This window comes from Microcebus murinus, chromosome 11 (assembly GCF_040939455.1).
Source record: "Microcebus murinus isolate Inina chromosome 11, M.murinus_Inina_mat1.0, whole genome shotgun sequence".
NCBI classification, from domain to species: domain Eukaryota; kingdom Metazoa; phylum Chordata; class Mammalia; order Primates; family Cheirogaleidae; genus Microcebus; species Microcebus murinus.
The window spans coordinates 15246444-15267074 of record NC_134114.1 but is presented as its reverse complement, the minus strand read 5'-3'; the positions used below and the strand labels follow the sequence as shown (position 1 = coordinate 15267074).

The following is a 20631-nucleotide window of genomic DNA, read 5'->3' as shown; positions in this document are numbered from 1 at the left end:
TATCCATTCACTTATTGAATTCTCTTGTGCTGAAAATTAAAACCCAGAGGGGCAAGAGTATTACTGTAAACATGGTGTATACTTTCAACATCTTGGGCTTTCACAGATTGATATTAACTAAAATATTTGTAAAAGTTCTGTACTGTAGTTGAATAGAATTAACATTCATCTGAAACACCATTGTTATGCACCTTCAAAGAACAGATTGCCCATAACATGCTCTGTTTGTGATGGGATATTAAAGACCAGCTCTCATAATTTTTCACTCCACATTTATAGATTTGTTTCTGCTGACAGAATAGTGGAAATGTAATTAAATGTTTAGTTTAATTAAAATGGAAAATAAAGCCTTGTTCTCAGAAATTCAGTGCAGCCCTAAAATAGCAAACATGAGTGATTATGTATCTCAAAAGCATGTACTGCTGGTATTTTAGATGTATATATATTTCTAATACTCAAATATAATTATGCTCATGTATTGCCCAATTCCCAAAGCAAACTGCATTGTCATCATACACATACAAGAGTTATATTCAGAATCCACATAAAGTTTAGAATAACATTTATATATGTTAATTGATCAGGGTTGGCCTAGAGAATTGATGGGATATGATATATATTGAAAAACTCACAAAGGATATGTGTGCACCAGGGGTCAGCCAAATTTTTCTGCAAAGAGCCAGATAATAAATATTCTCAGCTTTGCAGTCCATATGGTTTCTGTCAAAACTACTCAATTTTACTGTTGGGCATGAAAGCGGCCACAGGCTATAATCAAATGGGCATAACGGTGTTCCAGTAAATCTTTATTTATGGACACTGAAATCTGAATTTTATATAATCTTCATACTTCAATAAATAGTCTTATTTTGATTTTTTGGGTTTTTTTAGCTATTTAAAAAATGTAAAAACATTCTTAGCTCATATACTATACAATATCCAATAACAGGTGCCAGCTAAATGACCTATGTTTCTACACACACACACACAAACACACACACCTTCCACTAAGTTACCTTTCTTCAAACTATTTAATAAACTTCTCTGATCTCAACTTCTGCTTCTCTCTTTATTGCTCATTTTGCTCTATTCACACAGATATCATTTTTTCTTCCAGGAATGCATATTTTATCATTTCTATATTTTTAGTTATGCATAACAATCCCTTCCACATTGAAATATTTTTTGTAAATTTAACTGTAATTTTTCTCAGCATTTTTATGTGTTTATTTTCTCTTAAAATCATTCATTTATTTATTTAACTGATTTTTCAAGCATAAATGTTTTCAAGGAAAGAAGTCTAAATCAACACTGTATTTACTAGTAGAATGGACTTTTCGTATGTGTCAGGTCAGAGTCTAGCTCTATTTTTTATTCCCAATGGTTAGCCAATTGACTCTCTATAAGTAATTGAATGATTCACAATTTCCTTTTCTAATTTAAAATGCACTTTGCCATATATTAAATCTTTATTTAATTTATGTTATCTGTTTCTGAATTAATTTCAGATGTGTTGAGTAATTACCTATATATAAGGTATATTTTAAAAGTTGCATTCAAAATATATTCAATATTTTTTGGTCAATTCAATATGACTTCCCTTATTCAAATTATCTTGGTAATTCCAGGGAATCAATCTTGAAATGAAATGAACATCATCGGTCAACTTAAAAAAATTCTATTCAAAATGTGGTTTTGATTCTATAAAATTCTTGAAATATTTATCTTATGACATATTTAATTTACTCATTCAAGAAAACATGAGATGTCTCTTCTAGGTCCTTTTAAGATTTTACAACTTTACTTATAAATGTAGCACATTTCTTTCTAAATTTACTTTAAATTACAAAGTATTTTTGTTGTGATTTTGAAAAGGAACTGTTTGATACATTTTTCTGTTTTATTAGAAATTTACCATATTTAAAATAATTATTAATTTATACAACAGATTTATCATTCATGTAACAGCTAAGTGCCATGTTTCATGACATATGTCTAAAACAACACTATATCTTTAAAGTCATTGTAATGATTAATCTTCAAAAAAATTACAATAGTTTAGTTTTTAATTATAAAATACTATATGCCAAGTGATGAATACATAAAAACAGAAATAGAAAACTAAAAGTAAATTCACATTTCATCAATCTGGGTATTAATACTTATTTGTTTCCAATTTTAATTTTAATGGCATTTTGGTTGCTATTATAGAAATTGTAGGTATTTTCATAGCTTGAAAATTTCAGCAGTTTAAGATATTTGACTAAAAAGGAAAGCTCTTCTTCAAATCTCCACTTTTGTCTCACAAAAACAAGTGTGGACTACATTTCTGCAGTTTCTCGTCCTCAGATATACTTTTCTTGCCGTTATCTTTAATCAATAATATGTCAAACTATGTAACACTAGATTCAAACGTCTGTTCAGATTTCTCTCTGCTATCTCCTAGTGTTTAGCGCCACTCATGAGAAATCTTAATTTTTTTAAATTTCCTCTCCAAATTTATTTATTTTCTCTGTTTTTTGGAACACCTTCTAAATAGATAGTAGAATTTGATATGTCATGTATTCCTGTTCAAATTCATACATTCTCTCTCTTTGTAGCCATCTTTTTAATGCAATACATTTCCAGGCTTTTCTTCTGGGCTGACAATGTACTCTGTAGTACGTCCATTCTATTATCCAGCCCATCTATTGAAATCTTTTAAATGCTCTCCATCTTTTAAATTTACTGATTTCTCCTATTCCTGAGTTTTATATGTGCATTTCTCAGGTCACTAAATGTTGTTTCTTAGATTTCATCAAATATTTCCTGATCCTTGGTAGTCTATTCATATTTATGAAAAATAAAATTGATTAATAAACATATAAAACATTAGATTGCCATACCAATAGGTAAGGTATTATCTCTGATCCATCCCTGCCTTTAGAGGGAGAGCTGACTACAGGAATTATAGAAGTAGGAGTCTAATAGTTAGACTTTCCTTTAGTTTTCACCTGAGGAAAATAAGAAGGCAGGTCAGGGACACGATTCATTGCTAAAATAATGAGGATTTCACTTTGATGCCATAGTCACTCTGCTTGCTTATGGGAGACAGGAGCTACCCTTAGGAGGTGTTGCTGGAGTCCTGGTAAGAAAAGATGGTGACTTGGATCAGTGAAAATACAGAAAAGCAGCCCAGCCAGATTCAGGCCATACCATGGCCATGCTGATGAATTAGAAGATTTGAAGTGAGATATCAAGGACAATCCCCAGTAGACTAGATTGACAGCAAAAGAAAAGTAAGGGTTTCAGATAAGAGCACACCTATCATTGTAACATGAGAAAGACTACAATTTGATATAAAAATAAATAGTATATTAAATGCGAGTATTTTGCTAGAATTTCCAACAAGAAGAAAATAGTGATTGTGTTATTATTTCTATTTTATAAATGAAATTGATATGAAATCAATCATTGTCAAAGACAGGAGAAAAGGATGTTGTAGGATGGAGAAGAAGCAAATAATTGGCAATTATCATCTTGGAAAGTTTAAAAAAATAATTGGGAAATATAATACAATTACTAGGAAGAGCAATTTGCATGTTTGAAGCATGCGTTTACAATTTGAAGACAGAACAATTTATATAGAGTAGCGTGATATTTCTTTAGCAACTTAAAAGTGTAGCAGAATGACTATTTTTGTCTTCTACCCACAACACTCCAACGCACACACACAGCTACATACTACTATTTATATATGTTGCAGTTTTAATAACATTTGCAGATTGGCGTGACTTTTGTGGTTTTTGTTGTGCCTTTTTAACTTTCTAAACATGGCATAAAACCTCTAAAATGGTTTTAATGCAAATTCATCTTTTGTCACATCCTACTCTATAATTCTGATTTTAGACAAAATCAGTTAAAATTGATAGCAGCTACATGATAATGTTTTGAAATAATTGAGTGGGTCCACATCATAATTAATTTGCATGTAAATAGTGATGACTTATCAGAAAACACACCCAACAGGTGAATTTCTTCTTTTTGGTTGGGTTCCTTTTCAACCTTTTTCTCCATTTCACATAGTCACTGTTCTGCACTACAGGATCTGTGATTGGCAAACCAATCCTCTTTATCTCTGATTTCTGTCCTCTGGAACTCTGAAATAGAGAAAATCTATATCTTCCCTGAACAGATTGTGGATGGCAGCAGATCCCTTCTTTAGTCTTGTGCTTCACTTTACAAAGAAGTAGGTAATCTCAATAGCACAAGATGTCAACAAATGAGCCATATTGCTATCACCCACAAATCATGCCCCATTTTTCTTTTGTAACATGTTGTTCTCTTCTTTGGTGTGGCCACTAATGACTTAGTCACATTTAGAAAAATTCCATTTATATACTTCTATTTTGGTAAAATCATAATATTAACTGATAAGTTGTTTCTGTTGTTACAACTGTTACTTATTGAGCGTGACTGAACACCAAGTACTGTAATAGGTGAATTCCATAAGTTATCTCCTTTAATAAATGTACCACAACTTCCCTTCCTGAAATGTTCTATTATACTATCAAAAAATGAGCAAACTGAGAGCCAGTGCTTATCAAAGGTAATGCAACAAATACATGAGAGTGCTAAAATTGTCTTCAAGTTGGTCTTTATCCAAAGTCTAAGAATTTGTTTTCAATTTCTGTTAAACAAACAAACAAACAAACAAACAAAGCAGAGTGGCATAAGAACTGGATGTAAATCTACCATACATTCAATAATGTTTTAGGGGAAATTCAGAAATGGTTAATTAAATGGGATTAATGCTGTTTCAATACAAAACTCCTACCAATTGGATCCCTTTTAAGTGTAGAGGAAAACTCAAAATATAGTAGAAATATATTAGACAGATGTAGAGGATTTTAGAAACAAGTGATTTGGGCTTTAAGAATATCATGAGGCAACCGTCAGCATCAGTCATGATAGACAGAACATATGCTTAGGGACAATATGTGCAAAACTGCCAACCCTAATATATGAATATTGGTGGCTTGAGAAATCTTTCCACAGACAGACAGGGGAATGACCGTTTCACATTGGCAATGACTTTAGGTCTGTATGAATGCTTGAATGTGACTACAGTTTTCTGAGAATTACTCAACGCTACCTAGACTTTAATGTTGCCGCTCTGAGGGCCTAATGCTGAGCAAGACAATGAATTTAAAACCTGAATTTTCACTGTTTGCCTGAGCCTGTTGTGTAATTTTAACTGCCTATGGCAAATGAGGGGACTAGGCTTATACAGCACAAGAGACCTACAGAGAAATTATTTCAGCACACCACATACAGTATTTGACTTGCAGTAAAATAAAGGAAAAGAATAATAACGTAAGGCATCCTGAGATATAGGTAAATTAAATCCCTTTTGATCTAACTAATCTTTCTGGAGTCCCAAATTAACCCTGGTGATATGGAATTTATTTTGGTAACACTCTCTAGACAATGCTTCAGAGACACTGTTCTCTTTTTAGCTTGTTCTGTTCTTTATAGGGTTGATGGCCTCTATAAATTTTTCTCTGAGTTAAAAATAATCAGACTTTATGTCATGGTCCAAGTTTTCTTTCAAGGTAGTAATATAAATAACCTTTAATATATAGCTGCTACCCTTCCTATTGTGCACTCAAACACATATTCACCCATACATTCAGAGTAAGGGAAGGTGGTAGAGTTCACATTTCAATTTCTTACTTTCAATACAATCTTTAATTTTCTCTATGAATAATTATACACGCTTACCACTTGGCAGTCCTTTTATAAAGCAACTTTGAATAAGCAAGGGAATGGTAAAGCATAGCTAATCACGCATTCTCAAATGAAGATCAAGGTTCTCATGCATTAAAATAAAAAGAAATTATGAGAATTCATTTTACAATTTGCATGCTGTAGAATATGCAAATATCTACAATACTAAGTTAATTTGATCTATTTTTAGTTACACATTTGTTTTACAGGGACCAAACCTTATCTTGGAGTTTCCACATTTTTACCTTGCCGGCCTTTGTAAATATGAGAAAGTTCTGTTTATAAATAGATAATATAAACTTTTAAATTACTAAAATGGTTTTTAAAAGTCTTATTGACTTAAGATTTAGTAATGTTTTCTGATCATCTCCTTTAAAGTATCATCTCTCTTCTCTCTCTTCCCCATTCCATCTCCCATTCTCTCTCTCTCTCTCTCTCTCTCTCTCTCTCTCTCTCTCTCTCTCTCTCTCTCTCTCTCTCTCTCTCTCTCTCTCTGTCACCTAGCTGGTTATATTACTAACATTGTAGAAAACTTTCTCTCCTATTGGAAGTTGTAATAGCATATATCATTATTATTATATATGGATGATTCGTAAAATTATGTCTCCCACTCAAAGCTATTTCCTAAGCTTTAGTCTCATTGCCAACTGCCTCTTGGATATCTCCTCAAAATGTCTAGCTTACACCTCATCATCAACATGTTCCAATCAGAATCTATTTTATTCCTTAATCAGATGTTACAATTTCCTTCCCTCTTTCTACTAATGACAGTGCCATTTTTTCCAGGACAACGGTAGAAAACTCTGATTCATTCTTAGTTTCACTATGTTACATTTAATTCTTTCTCTAAATGTCTACGGTTTGTGTACTTTCCCTTTTTCTATTAGTGTACTAAGTGAAAGGCATTCATTATATCTTTTTTGTTGTTGTCTACAAATTTGTCACATCTTTTTAATCCTGTAAGTCAGCAAGTAGAGTGATAATCAGTGTCCAAATATTTTACTGATATAGTATAGTTATCTATTAAAAGTCGTGGAAAATGTGGACAGTGTCCCCATGAGGTCAATCTATACATAGGCTCCTATTCTAATTTGTCTGTTTCTACATCTACATTCTAAGTTAGAAAAACTACTGACATACCACACACCTGCTCACTATATAGTTTGAAAGCACTGCGATGGCATGAAAGATAAGCATTCATCTGACCCAACAGTCATCCTAAATTCCTAATCAGCAAACATTCAGGCAAGAAACAATGGTGGAATATGGTGCACTGTGTGATTCTGCAAGAACTTGGGATGGAGCTCAATGGACAATTTGAGGAATAGCAATAAAACAAGATGACTGTAAGTTCATTCATCACCTTTGTGAGTAGGTCTGCTTCATGAGCTTGGGACCTGTGCAGTTGCACAAAGCCCCACAATTCAGAAAGGCCTCAGGTTTGGTTTAATGTTCTGCTGTTGTCATTTATAAAATTCTTAATAACTCTTGAAAAAGAGTACCCATATTTTTTATTTTGCACTGTTCTCTGAATTCAGTAGCTGGAAGTGGTAGTGAGGAAAAGAAAAACATTAAGGCTAATCCCCAGAAATTTATATGGGCAATTGTGGAGTGATGTTTTGTATTTGTGTGTGTATGTGTTAGGAGGGTTTGTGTGAGAATGAGGGTCCCTTCAGTGATAAGAGAGCCCTAAAGGAGAAGCAGGTTTAGATTCTTGTTAAGTTCCTTTTATATTTTCAAGGACTTTACTTCATATCTTACCTTTTCTCTTTTTTCTTAGCACTGTATCTTTTACAGTTATGCTTTGTTTTTTTATAACTAGATAAATTCTCTTCCACTCAAAAACAAAGGTAACTATAACTTTAAAATTTTATCTTGAATTCCATGATGATTTGGATCTATTTTATGACTCTCTTCCTGTTTTATTGAAAAATCATTCTACCTGGTTCTGTTCTTTTTACATTTACCAGTAGACTATCTTCTTTCGCCACCAGTTCGTTGATTCTGCTAATTAACTGTTACAAATAGCCTCCAAATTGGCAAACATAACATGACAGTTCACTTCTTATGTTACCAAAATTAATACAGTTCATTCCTCCAAGTTTGATGACCATCTCTATTTCATCAGATTTGTGACACCAAAACTCTTCTGTTTTTCTTCTTTCACCTATGACTGCTTATTTTATATCTACTTCAAGGAATTCTCCCTCTTGACTCACAGTATAATATTAGTAATGTTTAGGGTTCTTTTCTTCTGTATGCTATCCTTGAACAAATCAATAAAAATAGGAGATGTTTAAAAATCATATATAAATATCTTCCCAAATTTTCTTCCTAACCCTGACTTGTTCTCAGAGCATGAAACTAATATTCAACTGAACTATTTGTTTATATCTAAAAGGCACTTCAAAGTCAATGTGACATCAATTCAGTTTATTATCTGCTTCCCTCAAACTAGTTTTCCTCTGGCAGTGAATTTCCTGACTATATAAACACCCTGACCTGAATCATGAGAACTGCCCTGAAGTCTCCCTTACTTATCACGTTCTTTATATGGTAAAGTCATCCTGTTTTATTTTTTTACTTTAAAATATGTCATTAATCCATCTTAATACTTGTTTCCCTAATATGACTGATATAGTCAATAAACTCATCATAACTTTTTATATTATTTTTGGTAGTTTCCAAACTGATCCCCATATATTTAGCATTACTTCCCCAAGTTTGGCCACTTTGGCAAAAGTGCATATACTAAGTTGTGAGATCAAAAGTTGCCATTTCACTGTCCTGCTTAAAGTCACTCATTTAATTAACTCCAAGGCACTTAACAGGAGTATAACTTCTGCATAATCACCTTGCCCAATTTTCCATTCCATCTTTACATTCTGCTCCTTGACTTTCTTTTTGTATATAAGGTTTTATGAACATCTTGTTAGCCCACCCTCACATTCTCTACTCTCTTCCTGCCTTTTAGGATAATTTTTCTTCATTGCCCGCTCTACTCTTCCTTAGGTACTCAGGATAAATTAAGCAATCTTCAAGTACTTTCCTGACATCCTCTGCATGCTTCTACAATAGTACTGCATTTTGATAAAATGTTGATACTTATGCATTCTCTACTCATATATTATAAGCTTCTTGAGATATGGATCATACCTTACCCATTGTCACATTCCATGAACCTTGAACTTAGGTTGAACTACACCTAACTGTAGCAAATACAGGGATAGAAAACTTTAAAGCATACTTTCCATTAGTTCTCAAAGACTTTAGAGTTTATCTATGCATACAGTTGTGGTAATGGACATATTATGTCACACTGTGAAGAGTACTTCAAGACAGGCGGAAACAAAGTTATGTTGGAAGCCTAGACACAGGAGCAATTAACACTGCTTGAGGTTGTTGAGAAAAGGTTTAGAAAAGGAGATAAAAATTTGTACATATTCTACTTATTTTTTTTATCTTCTTAAAAATGGCTAAAAGTTCTATAGTATGCCTGCCTTTGAGATCTTCAAAGGCATATATACATAAATCAAAATATCATAAATGTGATGTAACTCTGTAACATTGATTGTCCAGAATAATCTGTGATATGCTTTTAAAATTCAAATAAGTGCATTTGGTTTGGTTAGAGCTGGAACCCATACTACTAAGTGAAGTATCCCAAGAATGGAAAAACAAGCACCAGATATATTCTCCAGCAAACTGGTATTAACTGAGTAGCACCTAAGTGGACACATAGGTGCTACAGTAATAGGGTATTGGGGAGGTGGGAGGGGGGAGGGGGGCGGGTATATACATACATAATGAGTGAGATGTGCACCATCTGGGGGATGGTCATGATGGAGACTCAGACTTTTGGGGGGAGGGGGGGAAATGGGCATTTATTGAATCCTTAAAATCTGTACCCCCATAATATGCCAAAATAAAAAAATAATTAAAAAAAATATATATATATTTTTGTTTGAAAATTTTCCTATCCATACATTTCTATTTTAGGCCTCCTTATTATTTAAGCCTCATCTCAAATTCAACTGTTCCCAAGAATGCTTTATCAGCTTATTGAACACAATTTATAATTTTTAATATATAAAGGACATTGTCCATACATAGCTTATGAAATCTGTGGTGTTGCATTGCATTTTAGTAATTTCTTCCTAGTTCCTTGGTTTACAGCCAGAAAATCTGCCTTACTTCTCCTTATGCCCCTCAGTGAAACTTAGATCAGTGCTTTCTTATCTGTTATTCTTTGTGTACTTTCTGAATAAATCTAATCATGTGCACATATATTCATATGCAAATTCATATACACACGGACATCATTTTGGCTAAGAATGAGAAAGAAGTATAGAAATTTCTACTGAACTCCATTTCTAGCATGTCTTCTGTCTGAGGGAAAAGACAATTTAGTTTAGTTTCTTTCCTTGATTTTCTTATTTTGGCATATTATGGGGGTAGAAATTTTAAGGTTTCAAAAAATGCCCTTCCCCCCCTCCCATAAATCTGAGTTTCCAACGTGACCATCCCCCAGATGGTGCACATCTCACTCATTAGGTATCTATACACCCTCCCCCTGCCCCTCCCACCTGCCCAATACCCTACTACTGTAGTTCCTATGTGCCCACTTAGGTGCTGCTCAGTTAATACCAGTTTGCTGGTGAGTATATGTGGTGCTTATTTTTCCATTCTTCGGATACTTCACTTAGTAATATGGGTTCCAGCCTAACCAGGAAAATATAAGATATGCTATATCACTGTTGTTTCTTAGAGCTGAATAGTACTCCATGGTATACATATACCACATTTTATTAATCCACTCCTGGATTGATGGGCGCTTGGGCTGTTTCCACAGCCTTGCAATTATGAATTGTGCTGCTATAAACATTCGAGTGCAGGTGTCTTTTTTGTAGAGTGTCATTAGATCTTTTGGGTAGATGCCCAGTAATGGGATTGCTGGATCAAATGGTAGATCCACTTGTATCGCTTTAAGGTATCTCCATATTGCTTTCCACAGAGGTTGAACTAGTTTGCAGTCCCACCAGCAGTGTAGGAGTGTTCCTCTCTCTCCACATCCATGCCAGCATTTATTGTTTGGGGACTTTTTGATAAAGGCCATTCTCACTGGGGTTAAGTGATATCTCATTGTGGTTTTGATTTTCATTTCCCTGATGATTAGAGATGTTGAGCATTTTTTCATATGTTCGTTGGCCATTCTTCTGTCTTCTTTAGAAAAGTTTCTGTTCAAGTCCTTTGCCCACTTTTTGATAGGGTTGATTTTTTTCTTGCTGATTTTCGTGAGTTCTAAGTATATTCTAGTTATCAACCCCTTAGTTTTCTCAAGTAACAATAACATGATAGGGAAATGGATGTGGACAGAAATTATCAAAGGAAAACAAGAAAATGCTCAACAAACACTCTAGTAACCACATGAATAGGAATAGAAATCATGAGATATTAATTTTCAGCTGTTGAATAAGCAAATAAAAGAGTTATTTCTTGTAGGTAGTGAAGAACCAATTGATCTTTTACTCTTTTCTATGTGGTGTTGGTAAGCAATAAGTTAATCATGAGTTTTAAGAAATGTTTATGTACTTTACTTAGTAATTTGAATTCTAGTCGTCTATCCAAGTATAAAATTCAGATACCCAGGTAAAGATTTAGCAACAAAGATGTTCATTAAAGCATTGTTTATAATATCAGAAATATGGAAGCAACATTAATATTTGGTGATAGGAAAAAGATTAAATAAAGTATATTACATATATATGGTGGAATATATACTGGTAACATTGAAAATATTGGATAAGACTGGGCACAGTGTCTCATGTTTGTAATCCTAGCACTCTGGGAGGCTGAAGCAGGAGGATTGCTCAAGGTCAGGAGTTCAAAACCAGCCTGAGCAAGAGCAAGACCCCATCTCTACTAAAAAAATAGAAAGAAATTAATTTGCCAACTAAAAAGAAATATATATATATATACATAGAAAAAAATAGCTGGGCATGGTGGTGCATGCCTGCAGTCCTAGCTACTCAAGAGGCTGAGGCAGGAGGATTGCTTGAGCCGAGGAGTTTAAGGTTGCTATGAGCTAGGCTGACACTAGGGCACTCTAGCCTGGGCAACAGAATGAGACTCTGTCTCACAAAAAAAAAAAAAAAAAAAAAAAAAAAAAAAAAAAAAAGAAAAAGAAAAGAAAAGAAAGAAAGAAATAAAATATTGGATGAAAACTTGTAGTGACATAGAAAATTTGATATATTAAAATTTAAAAGGCAAGATATATGCATCATTTTTCAAAGTCTTTCATAAGATGTTAGGAAAAACAATAATAAGCTTGAGTTACTGTATATTACTGTTCTTTCTTGGATGATCATGAATGCACACTAGAAAACTGAACATAGTTCTGAAAAGATCAATGATTTGGTCATCCAGAATTTCTGATATATTAATATTAATGAAATAACCTGTACTTTTTGTAAACCAATGTCCTAAAAATGATCTTAAATATTTACCTATTTTCTGATACCATAAATATTGTATCCTAAGTATTATTATTTCTGTGATGGTTAAGAATCTTACAATGCCTCAGGGTCATTTAAATGTCAATTTTCATTATATAGCACCAAAAAAGTAAATACAGATTTGGGACTTTGAACTGAGTGCTGTCCCCAGGATATTCCATGCAAGCTGTAGTTTCTCTTTTAATGGAAAATTCACAGGTAAGGGTTTGTTTATTTGTAACTTGCCTCTTTCTGCTATAAATGAAGCAGCAAAAGCAAATATGATTTATAATATTAATAGTAAACATTTACTGAGCTCTTACAATTGGGATTCAACTAAACTTTATTGAAAGTCTTTTTATGCCAAGATCTGTCCTAGCCTATTTGCATGTATAAAATTCTTTAAGGCTTGCAACACCTTTATCACGTGAGGGTATCCTGGTCTACAAGTGAGGTAGCATGTTCTGAGAGTAAAACAACCTGGTTATAAAACTCAGTATTAATATGAGTGGTCAGTGTAGTGCTTAACCCTATATTTGCCAACTCCAATCTAGAGTTACCTATGTTACACTGAGCTGCATCAAGACATACCATATACCAGTTGGACATTAGTAGCTTGCATTCAATTAGGAGACAGATATGCAAACAGATATAATAATAAAAGACTCAAGTCTGCATGAAATCTGGAGATAGGCATGATAGTTTATGTCTCAACTTGACCAGGCTAAGTGATGATCAGATAGCTGGTTAAAACATCATTTCTGGTTGTCTCTAAGGATGTTTCTGGAAGAAATTAGTATTTAAATTGGTAGACTGAATAAAGAAAACTGACCTCACCTATGTGGATGGCATTATCCAACCCACTGAGAGCCTGAATAGAACAAAAAGGAAGGGCAAATTTACTCTGTACCTGAAATGGGGTATTCATCTTCTCTTGTCCTTGGACAGCAGTGCTCCTGGTCCTTGGTCCTTTAAAGTTTGGAAATTCTCTGTCCTTAAGGTTTCCTTATTCCTGGAATCCTTCCTCTGGCAAGCAATTCCACATTTCCAAACACATGTGTATAGTTGCTTAACCCGTTGTTAAAGCAAAAAATTGTACTTAAACTTCTCCATGTGGGATATAACGAAATCATGACAGATACAATAATGACATAGACCATGTCATATACATTTCTCCTGTTGTAAGAACCACACCACCAGCTTTCCTAGGCCTGAGACTTGCTGGTGCATATCAGGGATCTTCTGAGTCCCCATGATCATGTGAGCCATTCCCACACAAATCTTTTTCTAGATATCTCATGTGTATTCCAATGGCACTGTTTCTCAGAGAACCTTGACCAATACAATAGGTAATGTTGTTATGGCCATATTACTGATGAGGACACTAAGCACATATAGTTCTGTATTTCCCCACATTTGTTTGCTTCTAGATACTTTGTTTTTAACTACTATATTATTCTCCTTGTAACTGTACCATAATTTTGTAAAATGACCTATTTGCAGGTTTTTAAAAATATTCTAGAGCCTCAAAAATGTAGAGACTTGTGAAATCCATTGGAACAAGGTACTTTCTCAGAAGAGGTGTTCTTTGTTCTGACTCTTAAAAGATGGATAAGGCAATGGTGGCTACAGAGAAAGTAAAAAGTGGGGGTCATCCGGGGTGAAGAAAATAGAGGACTTAGAGATGGTACTAGCTTTGTCAACTGAATGAATGCAACATGATGTGGATAACAAAAAATATCAATTAATTAAAATGGACCACAATTAGCTATAATATCCTTAAAATGTCATTTTTATGTCAATGAGTATTTCCAGGTACATTTCCAAAATTTTAGAGTTCAATAATGTCATTACCACCTTCGTTATGATGCTTTGTATTTATTAAGGATCCCTAATACATTATATTGATAATTATGTCATATAATTGACTATATCAAAATTATTGCCAGTCGAAATACTTATGTCTTATTCATAAGTTTTGAGTCTAAGACTTGTCTCTGCTACCATCTATTTCATACACTTCTATTTTTTAACCCAGCTATGGAATTTCTATCTTGTTATATTTGAGATATCACTCAAGTTTTTCAAGATCCTTTAATAATTTTCTAGTTCTTCATCCAAATAGATTAGCTTCTTGTAAGTTTTTTCCCAGGGATTATGTTGGTATTCATAAGCCAATGGTTAGGGAAGGTTGTTGGAGCTCTACAGCTTACAGCTTATTATTGGAAACCTTCCTTTGGAGAGCACTTCCATTTTTCCAAACACGTGTGTATGGTTGCTTAACCTATTGTTACAGCAAATAATTGTACTTAAACTTCTCCATTGGGGATATAATGAAATTATGAGAGATATAATGATGACAGAGAGAAAGACCATGTCATATACATTTCTCCTATTGTAAAACTGGCATGTCAGTCATAGAAAGCAATGGGATAATTCTGAAATGACTTATTTGTGAATGTGACATAGACTCAAGTGATGCTGTTATATTTTCTTAGTGGTCTGCTCATCTCTTTAATGTCACCCTATAACTTTTCCACATTCTACATTTATTTCAATCATTTCTAATTTATAGAATCCATATTCGTTCAAGTTTTGAAAGTTGGGAAAATGTTTGCTTGACTACAGTCTTTGTGCACTACTTTTTTCCACCAAATCCACCATATACCAATAGTATATGAGATTTTTAAAAATTCTGGTATGTCCTTTATATGATCTATGTCCAAACATTTTAATTGTTTTTAACTAGAGTCCATAATTTAATATATCGTCACTTATCTTGGAACTCATCATTCTTGTGCTAAAATTTGTAGTGTAATAATTATCTATTTTATAAAAATGAAATGTATATACTATAGAAGTTGATAAATTTTACTTTTTGCTTGGTCAATTATCAATACTATCCATTAGATCCAAATAAGTTTATTAATTTTTTGATATTTTACATTCATTGAAGAAAAAATTTTAGAAGTACATTCATTAATCTAATATTGTAAGGGAGATGCTAATCTCTAGAATTACATATATAGTTATCTTTGAAGCATTCTTAATAGATCTCTTTCATTTTTCTGCAACAATGTTTTGCTAGTGCTCTGCAATTCTTACTTTGAAGTGTGTCAACAAAATGAATAAAGGTTAACTTCATTAGGTTATCTTTAATAATAAAATTAGAGATCATATTTTTATTAATATAAGTTTCCTCATTTATTCTTTTAACAAAAATATGCAAACTGTAGTACTTATTACCCAACACATAAAATTAATTGTTGCAAAGAAAATTACATATTACTTCATATTTTTACCAGCTTTCTTTTTGTCACATAGAAATCAGATCACACATTTTAATGTCATTATTATAAACAAAAATAACTAAGCATAGGAATTAGATATGTTATTAATTGAAATGTGGTGATCATTTCACAATGTATATGGTATATCAAAACATCAAGTAATATACCTTATATATGTGCGCTCTTTTTATATATCAATGACATCTCAATAAAGCTGTTAAAAATGAACAACAGCTTTATGCACCATGTTTGTGCAGTTGACTGTTCTAAAGGCTGGGTTATAACAAGCGTATGCCTACATTTCCTCTACATTCCTTCTTTATTTTGGTTTGATAACATTACATAGCCTGCTGAATTTTCAGGTTAAAACTGAACATTAGATGACATCTAAAGAGACAATTTCCTGAGTCTCTCTCTCAGAAAATGGTCACAGTTTAGCATGACAATTTTATCTTTCCGCTTTCGATAGTCTGGCCAGCATCAATCGTGTGTTGGATGCTTCTCTGTCACCAGCTAAAATGATTTTTATAACTCTCTCAAGGTAACATAAGTGGGGGCTCGGTATCATAAATGTCCATGCTTTCACTTTCAGAGATTAGTTCTGCAATAAATTCTGCTGACTGATACGTTGTCCACGTTTTTGAAGTAATCTTTGACATAAAGAGAAAATAAGCACCTGCCTACCACCTGGCTTTCCCCAACCAGCATGTTCCACATTTGGTTTACTTGCTTTCTTTTTTTTTTTTTTTTAACCTGATAATATAAGAGATGCACTAAGTAGCCAACAGGTTCACTATTCTATGGCTATTGAAAGTTGGCACAGTTTCTGAATATCAAACTTCAGAAATCATTTAAATCCAGTGTACATTGTATCATTAGGTTATGGAAAATCTAGAGCCCTTAATCTGAGTCCAATTTCATAGATACAAATCCTTCATTGGTAAATTTGTTATTTTTTTTAAGAAATGGATTGTATTGTTTGGGGATGTTGACAATTACCTCTGCATGTCATCCCACTCAGGAGCAAGTACCTATTGACTTCCCTTATGACTATCTACTGGACGCATTTATTAAAATCTTATCCAGGGAAAACCACCAAGGAGGTTAGCAAAACATGTTTTGTTTTCAAGTGTGTCCCTAGGATACTCATTGCTGGTGTCTCAGCTAATGCTTCAGTAGCAAGCTGGCAAACAAACATTTTATTTTGTTGAACTAGAGGCAGTCAAATAAACAGAGTTATGCTTCTCTAGAGAATGCCATAATGCTAATTTCAAAAATTAAACTATATGACCTCTTAACAGACCCAAATTTTCTCTTTATTTTTGAATAACTATTCCTTTACTTGTATGCTTATAGATTCATCAATATAGAATGACTTTAAATGTGTTCTTTTTAATAATTCTTTCAAGAACTGAAATGAAAAAAGAATTTGTGTATGGACACAATGCAAAGATAATCCTTCATTTAAATCAGAAGCTGAGTGAGAAAGGATATATGAAGCATAATTTTTAACATTGGTTTATTATTCTGATGCTATTGTTTCTATTCAACTTTTATTTCGGACTTCAGATTTTGGAAATTTCCAAATTCTAATTGACTTCTAACATTTTCCATAGGAGCAACTAAACGCTGAAATATGCAATCCCTTCAAAATTAAAAATCATCCAATTCAAGTGCTTCCTTCATTGTTTCTGTTGGTTTGTTTAGACAAAATGAAACCCTAAGTCAAATTTAATCCCTCCACATTTCACATCATTCAACCAAAATAAAGATTGTCAAATATAACTATACTAGAGGCCCTTTGAATTTCCAAGAAACACTACTTTATCTTCTCAACCTCTTTGGCCTTTCTCGGGGCAGGAGAAGAAAAAAGGGGAATGGTTAGAAACTAAGTAATCTTTATCAGAAGTTTACCATGGGTTGGGAACAACTACACAGATTTTCACTGAGTCTTTGCAGAGCCCCTCTGATATGTGCATTACCTTCTAGATTTTAAAGAGAAGTCTTTGAAGGATCAGAGAAGTGAAAAAGCTTACACAGGTATAGAGGAAAGTCAGAGCGAGGATTTGAATTCATGTCTCCTGGTGTTTAGAGAGCCTGCACTCTCCATTACACTGTATCTCTTGGCCTTAAACCTTTTTCTTCCTTTAAACCTCCAAACATGGATGTTGTAGTTTTATCAACTAAGCAGAAAAAAGTAATACTGTTCTCTTACTGTTTGCAATGATTAAGGGTCTTATATAATTCTTAATACATCTGCCAAGGGACCCTTGGAATAGCCACTCAATTTAGATAAACTTCTACACTTGTTTACTTTAAATGGGAATGCTTGGTGTTCTTAATGGGTGAGTGTGGGTGACTTCGTGCTGAGAGAAAGTACTGAAGTTGTTTCAGCTGTCCACATCAATTTTGAACACAGCCAATCAGGCCTGAAATCCCTGTTATCAAAAACTATGTACACTACAAATCGATTTAATATATTCTGGAGTAATAAGAGGCGAGAAGTTCCTCTGTGTGTTAGTTTCCTGGCACAAGCAAAGGGGGTTGTAAAGGCATTGCAGTTCCTATTCATCTTCACAAATATAAATGCTGACCTCCCAGGGGAAGCTCCATCTAATATAAACCCTCCAATGCCTTGAGTACTTTGGGGTAAGACATTAAAGGGCATCACTCAAGCTAAATCTCATGGCTACCACCGGACTATGGATCACTGATGAATGAGCCAGCAGTTGAATGTTTAGCAGGCTGTGACGACTTTGCACGGAAATATGAAAATTTATTACCGGCTTGCCACATCAGCGCCTGTCCTGTCTGCTTTTTCTCCTTCCCTCCCGGTGTGTACTCCCACTCCATCTGACAGTCAAACCCCTTCTCGCCCCCCAGTGTCCCCTCCCCCGCAGTGAAGTGATGGTCTAAACTGTCACGGAGTCCTGGCCGTCATTTTCCAAGAGATCTGGTACTCAAGATGCTGCTGTTGTGATCGGGGCTTTTATTTGTTGTTATTAGTAGTATTGATTGCATCGTTTTCCACATGACCTTGCTGAGGGGGCTAAAGGGTGTCCGTTCTGTGTCTTGTAGGATGTGTGCAGTCCCGAAAGTGTGTGCGATGCGGGGGGAGCATGGGAGAGAGAAGGAGGCAGAAGGGGAAGGGAGCGGAGAGAGCCAGAGAAGAGGAAGGAGGAGAGACAGGGAGAGCACAGCATCAGGCAGACAGGCGCTGCCAGCCAATCAGAGGCGCGCTCGGGAGCTGCAGAGACAGAGCCTCGGAGCCCGGGGCTGGAGGTGCGCTGAGCCTGAGTCTGGGCTTACCGAGGAGGACCGCGAGCAGCTGTGCCCAGAGCTCTGGGAAAGTCCCCTCTTTGCTTCTCATATATTAAGTTCTTTTCCACCAGTTAGGGCAAGTCAGCCAAGGTAAGGCTTCGATACATGCCACTTTACTCTGTAGTGACATTAATATTTTTCTGTGCAGTGGGGCTGCTTACCCTGTTCTGAGCCAAAACAATATTTGGTGAAATGTTCCTCTCAGGTGGATTTCACAGGATCTAGCGCTTAATGGGAAAGTTGTAGCTGGTGCCGGCAGCCTTATCGCTGGTATAAAATCGTGTTTTATTATGCAGGAATGCTGCCATAAAGCCTATGGAATGTGGGTCTCATAATCCCGCTGCGTGTCTGTTTATGTTTATCTGTGGATGTGCTGTTATCTTCCCTGCCCCTGAAGAAGTTGGAACGATACTCTGCAAGGCACATTTGAATAGGGATGGCATAGGGATAAGCTGTCATTTATGTCTATCTGTAAAAGTGAGGGAAAGCATAGTCAGAATCGAAACAGGGAAATTGAAATTGAATTTTCAATAGTGCTTTTTAATTATTGCCTTTCCAGTATCCTCTAAAATTATGTGATATCCGAGCACTGAAACTGCAGCAGGGAAAGCCTCGTTCTTTTTCCTTTCATCCTTTTTTTTTTTCTTCACACGAATTCCTACCATAAATGCTTATTAAGGCTTAAGATGAAACTTTTGCTTCATCTATAGGGCACTATAAATGATGAATGAAAAGAAATTAGGTAGGCTCCTGTGATCAGCAACACACTTTATTTAGTATATGCCCTTATGTTTGTTAACTCTCATCCATTTCCCTTTCTCAACTTCTGGAATCATATTTGTTTGAGCATGGAAATAACTATTATTGTGTCTTAATTTTCATATCTTAACAACAAGGTAAAATTATGCCTTATTGCATGTGTGTGTCTCTGTGAGTGGGCACGAGTGTGTGTGTTGTGAGTACAGATGTGAAACTAGGCAAGCCTCTCATATGTAACAGGTGAAAAAAAAGGAATTTTATTGGCTGTGGTTATTAAAATATTTTATTTCAATATCTGTTGTATTTAATATAATATTCAATAAAAATTCTCTTTGTTTTTTTCCCCCCTGTTGGGAGTCAAAAAATAAATAAATACAAATATTAGCTAAAAGTATTATGGTCTTTGGTTTGCTCAGGTGATGGCATCACTGCTTTGAGCCGAGAGACAGATCAGAGAAAGATTTTGTTATGCAGCCAAAAAAAAAAAAAAAAAACAAAACACTAACTATAGGCTCTGACTGTGTTTTCAAACCTTTATTTTCCACTCTGGGATCACCTACTGATTTTTCAAAGCAGGGGGCTTTGCTTCTGCAGTAATTGTTGTCCTTTATTTTAGTGTACTTGTATTATCAGGGAAAATACTTCTAAATCAAGAGTTTGAGGTCCAGACTAGATCTTGTATATACCTTGTTAGATGTGCAAGAAGGAAAGCAGGATGTAATACTAGGGGAGAATTAGTTCTGTTGCCTAACACTCTGGTCCTAATACCAATCATCATTGCAGTTTCTTTCAAGTCTCCTGTTATGTATTTAATTACAGATATCCTGATAATAAATTAACCTGGTATAGCTAAACCACTTACTCACTTCATAAGACATTCACTTAAAGGGCTTTGGTAGATAAGTATTTTATGAACCATAGTACTTATGCTTTGTCACAGTGATAGCTAACTTAAGAAATCAAACAAATAGAAAATGATACCAATGGTCCAGATTGAT

General features: G+C 34.4%; 1 protein-coding gene across 3 annotated transcripts in view; it reads left to right on the top strand.

Moving 5' to 3' along the window:
• CDH18 (cadherin 18) overlaps nt 1-20631 on the top strand; it is an 854315-nt gene that overhangs the window by 427562 nt on the left and 406122 nt on the right. Inside the window, exon 1 of one of the 3 annotated variants that reach the window (XM_012738455.3) lies at nt 15181-18964. The exons of the other annotated variants lie outside the window; for them this stretch is intronic. The gene's annotated coding sequence lies outside the window, so the exon portion shown is untranslated. Of the gene's footprint in view, nt 1-15180; nt 18965-20631 lie in introns of those variants that run through there. 3 annotated transcript variants of the gene reach the window in all.